At 37.6% G+C, this 6,351-nt stretch overlaps 1 protein-coding gene across 1 annotated transcript in view; it reads left to right on the forward strand.

Moving 5' to 3' along the window:
* Window positions 1–4,911, forward strand: part of LOC112135128 (zinc finger protein 37A-like) — a 43,931-nt gene extending 39,020 nt beyond the window's left edge. Inside the window, exon 7 of the transcript XR_008510379.2 lies at window positions 4,740–4,911. The gene's annotated coding sequence lies outside the window, so the exon portion shown is untranslated. The remainder of the gene's footprint in view (window positions 1–4,739) is intronic.
* The last annotated feature ends 1,440 nt before the right edge of the window (window positions 4,912–6,351 follow it).

Here is a 6,351-nt window from a genome sequence, read left to right on the forward strand (position 1 = left end):
AGAGAGAAAACATTTGAAAGTAACAAATCAGGGGAACCTTTGTACGAGAAGTCAGTACTTAATGTAACTCAGAGAACACACAGAGGAGAGGAAGTCTGTGGATGTGAGCAATGTGGAAAACCATTCTATGAAAAGTCAAAGCTAACCAAACATCAAAGAATCCATATAGGAGAGAAACCTTATGAATGTAATAAATGTGAAAAATGCTTTTCTAGGAAATCTCTCCTCACTTTACATCAGAGAGTCCACACAGGAGAGAAACCCTATAAATGTAAGGAATGTGGGAAATGCTTTTCTAGGAATTCATACCTCATAATACATCAGAGAACTCACACAGGAGAGAAACCCTATGAATGTAAGGAATGTAGAAAAAGCTTCTATCATAAGTCATATCTTACAGTACATCAGATAATTCACACAGGGGAGAAACCCTACGAATGTAATCAATGTGGAAAAACCTTCATAAGCAACTCTGTTCTCACAATACATCGTAAAACACATACAGGTGAGAAACCCTATGAATGTAATTAATGTGGGAAATCTTGCTCTAGGAGTTCATATCTTACATCAGAGAACTCACACAGGCGAGAGACCCTATGAATGTAAGGTATGTAGCAAAACCTTTTGCCACAAGTCTGATGTCACTAAACATCAGAAGACTCACCTAGGGGGAAAACCCTATGAATGTATTCAGTGTGGGAAAACTTATAGTCGTAACTCAGGCCTAAAAGTACATCAGAGAACACATGCAAAGGAGAAACCCTATGAATGTACTGAGTGTGGGAAATCCTTCTCTGAGAAATCAGTCCTCACAGTACATCAGAGAATACACACAGGGGAAAAACCTTATAAATGTAATGCATGTGGAAAAACCTTCTACAATAAATAAGACCTAACCAGACATCAGAGAACACACACAGGTGAGAAGCTCTGTGAATGTAAGGAATGTGGGAAATTCTTCTCTAGGAATTCATACCTTACAATACACCAGAGAATGCATACAGGAGACAAAACCCTGTGTGTAAAAAATGTGGGAAAACCTTCTACCATAAGGCAGACTATACAGTACATAAGAGAACACACAGAGGGGAGAAATCTTATTACTGTGACAAATGTGGGAAAACCTTTATTTGCAACTCAGTCCTCAAATCACATCAGAGAACACACACAGGGGAGAAGCCCTATGGATGTAATGAGTGTGGGAAGTCCTTGTCTGAGAAATCAGTCTTTACTGTACATCAGAGAATACACACAGGGGAAAAACCTTATAAATGTAATGAATGCAGGAAGTCCTTCTATCATAAGTCAGATCTCACTAAACGTCAGAGAATACACACAGGAGAGAAACCCTATAAATGTAATCAGTGTGGGAAAAGCTTCAGTTGCAGCTCAGGCCTCGAAGTACATCAGAGAAAACACACAAGGGAGAAACCCTATGAGTGTAACCAGTGTGGGAAACCCTCTGAGAAATCAAGTCTCATAGCAGATCCAAGGATACACATGGGAAAAAGCTTATAAATGTAGAAATGAGAGAAATCTTTCTCAAGCAATTCATACCTGAAAATACTTAGGAGAAATCAAATAGGACATGACCCCTGTGAATGTAAAGAATTTGGCAAACCTTTTACCATAAGTCTTCTTCCAAAGTAAATAAGAGAATAGACATAGGGGAAATTCCTAATAATATAATGAACATCTGAAAATCTGCTGTAAGAGACAACTACAAAGTAACTGAATACATGTAGAAGAAATGCTACTAATACAGGTAGGGAATATGGGGAAATATTTTGCTATAATTTGGAGTTTATTAAAGAACTTACATAGGAAATAATCTAATGACTCACATGGATATATGAAAATGTTCTTCCAGAGAATGGCCATTAATAAAAATAAGATAAACCACATTTAGAAAAAACTGTCCACATTCTGTGGGTTTTTTTTTCTTTTGACAACTTTATGCACAAGTTTTACTCATTGTGTATTAAAGAAATAATAGGGGAGATACTCAAAGAATGCAGCAAATGTAGTTGAGCCTATATCAAGAAATGCCATTTTACTGAGCAAGATAATTCATATTGAGTTAAAGTCATAACAGATATTTTGAATGTGAAGACATTAACAAAAATTCAGACCTTATTATATCTGAAGATTGTGTTAAAGGAAATGTGTCAATTTAGGAAATAATGAATAGAAATTTTCTTCTAGATACAATATTATACTGAAAGTCATGTTTTAAAAAAATCAGTCATGTTTTGTTCTGACCCCAAATTTTTAAATGGAAATATAACTGTAAATAGAATTCTATACAAATAATAACTGTAGAGTATGAAGATTTTTATAAAGCACAAATAAATTCAATAACATTTTCAGTCTCTAAGTCCACTTTTGGGGAAAGAGTGTTACCCCATGGCCCTTCCTATCATTAGCCTCTCCTGTCCTTGATTAGTCTGCCCTCCAACTATACTGTTGCCTCTGCGTTTTCTGCCTAATGGACCTACCCTTAGGGGAGCTCAGGATGGACCACGCTCTTACCAGAACGTACACTGGGACCAGCCAGAGGCAGTGGGATATACGTTGTCCTTGAGGCTGCATCTGCCCCTCTTCCTAGGTGCAGAGACTGGAAACCACATTAAGTGTGCGTACAAAGCTAGAGGACCATCTAGAAACCTCTAGCCCGTGTGACCTTGGTCTCCAATTCAGAGCCACAGGAAGCTCAGTACAGCTTAATTTTTTGAATCCAAGCCTATTGACTCAATTTTAATGAACCCTTTTACGTGGGCTGGTGTAGTTTTAGTGAAATATTTCATAACATAACCATCAGTGTACTTATTGCAGCTTGGAAGTAAAGTATTACACAAGTAGTTGAAGCATCTGCATATCATTCCCAAATTCCTTCAACTTCCTATAACCTTTACCACCTTTAAGCCTTATTTTCAACTTGGCTTTTATTGATACCACATCTCATTACTTTTATTCTTTCTTTCCATATATACACATATACTATTGTGTATGTACAATAACATTTTGTTGTTTTGCAAGTATTTGCAAAAGTTGAAGTTATTCAGCTTTTGTCTTCAAATGCATGGTTTTGACCTTTTTACCTGCTGATATGTTTAGCTTTACTTATTTTAATAAAGTATAGTAAATGACTTTGTGTAACTATAAAACATTGTCCATTTTCCTGTTTATGAAATTTCAAAATTTTGTTTCACTATTAAAACAATGTATGATAATTTTTATAAATCAACTTAGGTATAATTTAAACATGGTAAAAGATACCCTGTTTAGCCAATTTTATGAATGATATGGTTTGGGGCTCTGTGTCCCCACCCAAATCGCATCTTGAATTGCAATCCCCATGTGTTGAAGGAAGGACCTGACAAGAGGTGATTGGATCATGGGAGTGGTTTCTCCCGTGTTGTTCTCATGATAGTGAGGGAGTTCTCACGAGATCTGATATTTTCAAAAACGTCAGTTTCCTCTGCACTTGCTTGCTGTCTCCTGCCACCCTGTTAATAAGTTGCCTGCTTCCCCTTCACTTTTCACCATGATTGTAAGTCTCCTGAGGCCTCCCCAGCCATTCTGAACTGTGAGTAATTAAAATTATTTTGTTTATAAATTACCCAGTCTCAGGTAGTATCTTTATAGCAGTGAGAACGGACTAATACAATGAGTTTTTACAACAGTATACCCTCATGTAGTAACTACCACACTTAAGATACAGAGCAGAATCTACAAAGAACTTAAATTTACAAGAAAAAAACAACCCCATCAAAAAGTGGGCAAAGGATATGAACAGACACTTCTCAAAAAGAAGACATTTATGCAGCCAACAGACACATGAAAAAATGCTCATCATCACTGGTCATCAGAGAAATGCAAATCAAAACCACAATGAGATACTGTCTCACACCAATTGGAATGACAGTCATTAAAAAGTCAGGAAACAACAGTTGCTGGAGAGGATGTGGAGAAATAGGAATACTTTTACACTGTTGGTGGGAGTATAAACTAGCTCAATTACTGTAGAAGACAATGTGGCAATTCCTTAAGGATATAGAACTAGAAATACCATTTGACCCAGTGATCCCATTACTGGGTATATACCCAAAGGATTATAAATCATGCTACTGTAAAGACACATGCACATGTATGTTTATTGTGGCACTATTCACAATAGCAAAGACTTGGAACCAAGCCAAATGTTAATCAATGATAGACTAGATTAAGAAAATGTGGCACATATACATCATGGAATACTATGCAGCCATAAAAAAGGATGAGTTCATGTCCTTTGCAGGGACATGGATGTAGCTGGAAACCATTATTCTCAGCAAACACAAGGACGGAAAACCAAACACCGTATGTTCTCACTCATAGGTGGGAATTGAACAATGAGAACACTTGGACACAGAGCGGGGAACATCAGACACCAGGGCCTGTCAAGGGTTGGGGCGCTGGGGGAGGGATAGCATTAGGAGAAATACCTAATGTAAGTGACGAGTTGATGGGTGCAGCAAACCAACATGGCACATGTATACCTATGTAACAAACCTGCATGTCGTGCACATGTACCCTAGAACTTAAAGTATAATTTTAAAAAAAAGTATAATAAAAAAAGATACAGAGCATACCCATTACCCAGAAAGGTTTCCCATTCCTCTTCCCAGTCACTCACTTCCCCTTTTCCCATCCTGGCCCTGGCAACCAATTAATCCACTTTCTTTTTTTTTTTTCAGATGGAGTCTCACTCTGTCGCCAGGCATACCTCATGAGCCACCTGCCTCGGCCTCCCAAAGTGCTGGGATTACAGGTGTGAGCCACTGTGCCTGGCCCTAATTATCCACTTTCTATCACTAGGCTAGATTTATCTTCTGTAGCATTTCACATAAATGGAGTTATACAGGATTTACTCATTTGTGTCTGTCTGCTTTGATTCAGCATGATTTTGAGATTCACCTATGTTTTAACATGTGTTAGCAACACCTCCATCTTATTGATAACTAGTATTCTATTGTATGTGTATATTTTGACTTATATATTCTGTTGTTTCTGGTTTTTGATTGCAAGGAATATACTTGCTGCTATCATTTGGATGTGTGTCCTGTCCGAACTTCATGTTGAAATTTGATCCCATGTTAGAGGTGGCACCTAACAGGTGGTATTTGGATCCTAGAGGCAGATCCTTCATGAATAGATAATGCCCTCTCTCAAGGGTGAGAGAGTCCTCGATCCAATAGTTTCCATGAGAGCTGGTTGTTAAGAACAGCCTGGCACCTCCCTTAACTCTCTCGCTTCCTCTCTTACCATTTGATCTCCATGCACAGTGATCACTGGGTCTCTTCTGCCAAACAGAAGCAGTCTGAGGCCCTCACAAGATGTCGCATCTTAAACTTTCTCAGACATCAGAATCATGAATCAAATAAACCTCTTTTCTTTATAAATAAAATTTATTTATAAATTATATCATGTATTCCTTTATAGCAACACAAAACGTACTAAAACAGCTGCCAGGGGACATTCTTATATATTTTTGCGTAGACATGTGTTTTTATTTATCTTGGGTGAATACTTGTGTAAAATTTCTAGGTTTGTAGGATAAGTACATGTAAAGCTTTCATTTGGCTTTATATATACTTACTTTGCAAACCTAGGGCTGTGCCATTTTACATTTTTGTCATTAATGTTTGAGAGTTTTAATTCTACATTTTTGCCAATACTTGGCATTGTCACTGTTTTTAATGTAGTTACTCTAATCAGTGTATAGTGGCATTTCACTGTGTTTTTCAGTTGCATTCACCTGATGAATAATGATGTTATGCATTTTTCACTTATTAGCCATTTGTATGTCATATTTTATGAAATGTCTGCTTACATTGTTTGCCCACTTTTTAGTTGGGTTTTTTGTCTTCCTATTATTGAATTTCAGGAATTCTCTATTCATTGTGAATATTATTCCCCAGTCTGTGGAATTTTTTTTTTTTTTTTTTTTTTTTTTGTGAGACAGAGTTTTGCTCTTTTTGCCCAGACTGGAGTACAATGGCACAATCTTGGCTTACTGCAACCTCCACCTCCTGGGGTTCAAGCGATTCTCCTGCCTCAGCCTGCCAAGTAGCTGGGACGAAAAGCATGTGCCACCATGCCTGGCTACTTTTGTATTTTTAGTAGAGATGGGGTTTCACCATGTTGGCCAGGCTGGTCTCAAACTCCTGACCTCAGGTGACCTGCCCACCTCAGTCTCCCAAAGTGCTGGGACTACAAGTATGAGCCCAGCCAGACTGTGCATTTTGAAGACAAGTTTTTCATTTTTATAAAGCCCAGTTTATCAGTTTTTTTCTTTTTTTGAGACAG

The sequence above is a fragment of the Pongo abelii genome, chromosome 8, assembly GCF_028885655.2.
Source record: "Pongo abelii isolate AG06213 chromosome 8, NHGRI_mPonAbe1-v2.0_pri, whole genome shotgun sequence".
In the NCBI taxonomy this organism is placed as follows: Eukaryota; Metazoa; Chordata; class Mammalia; order Primates; family Hominidae; genus Pongo; species Pongo abelii.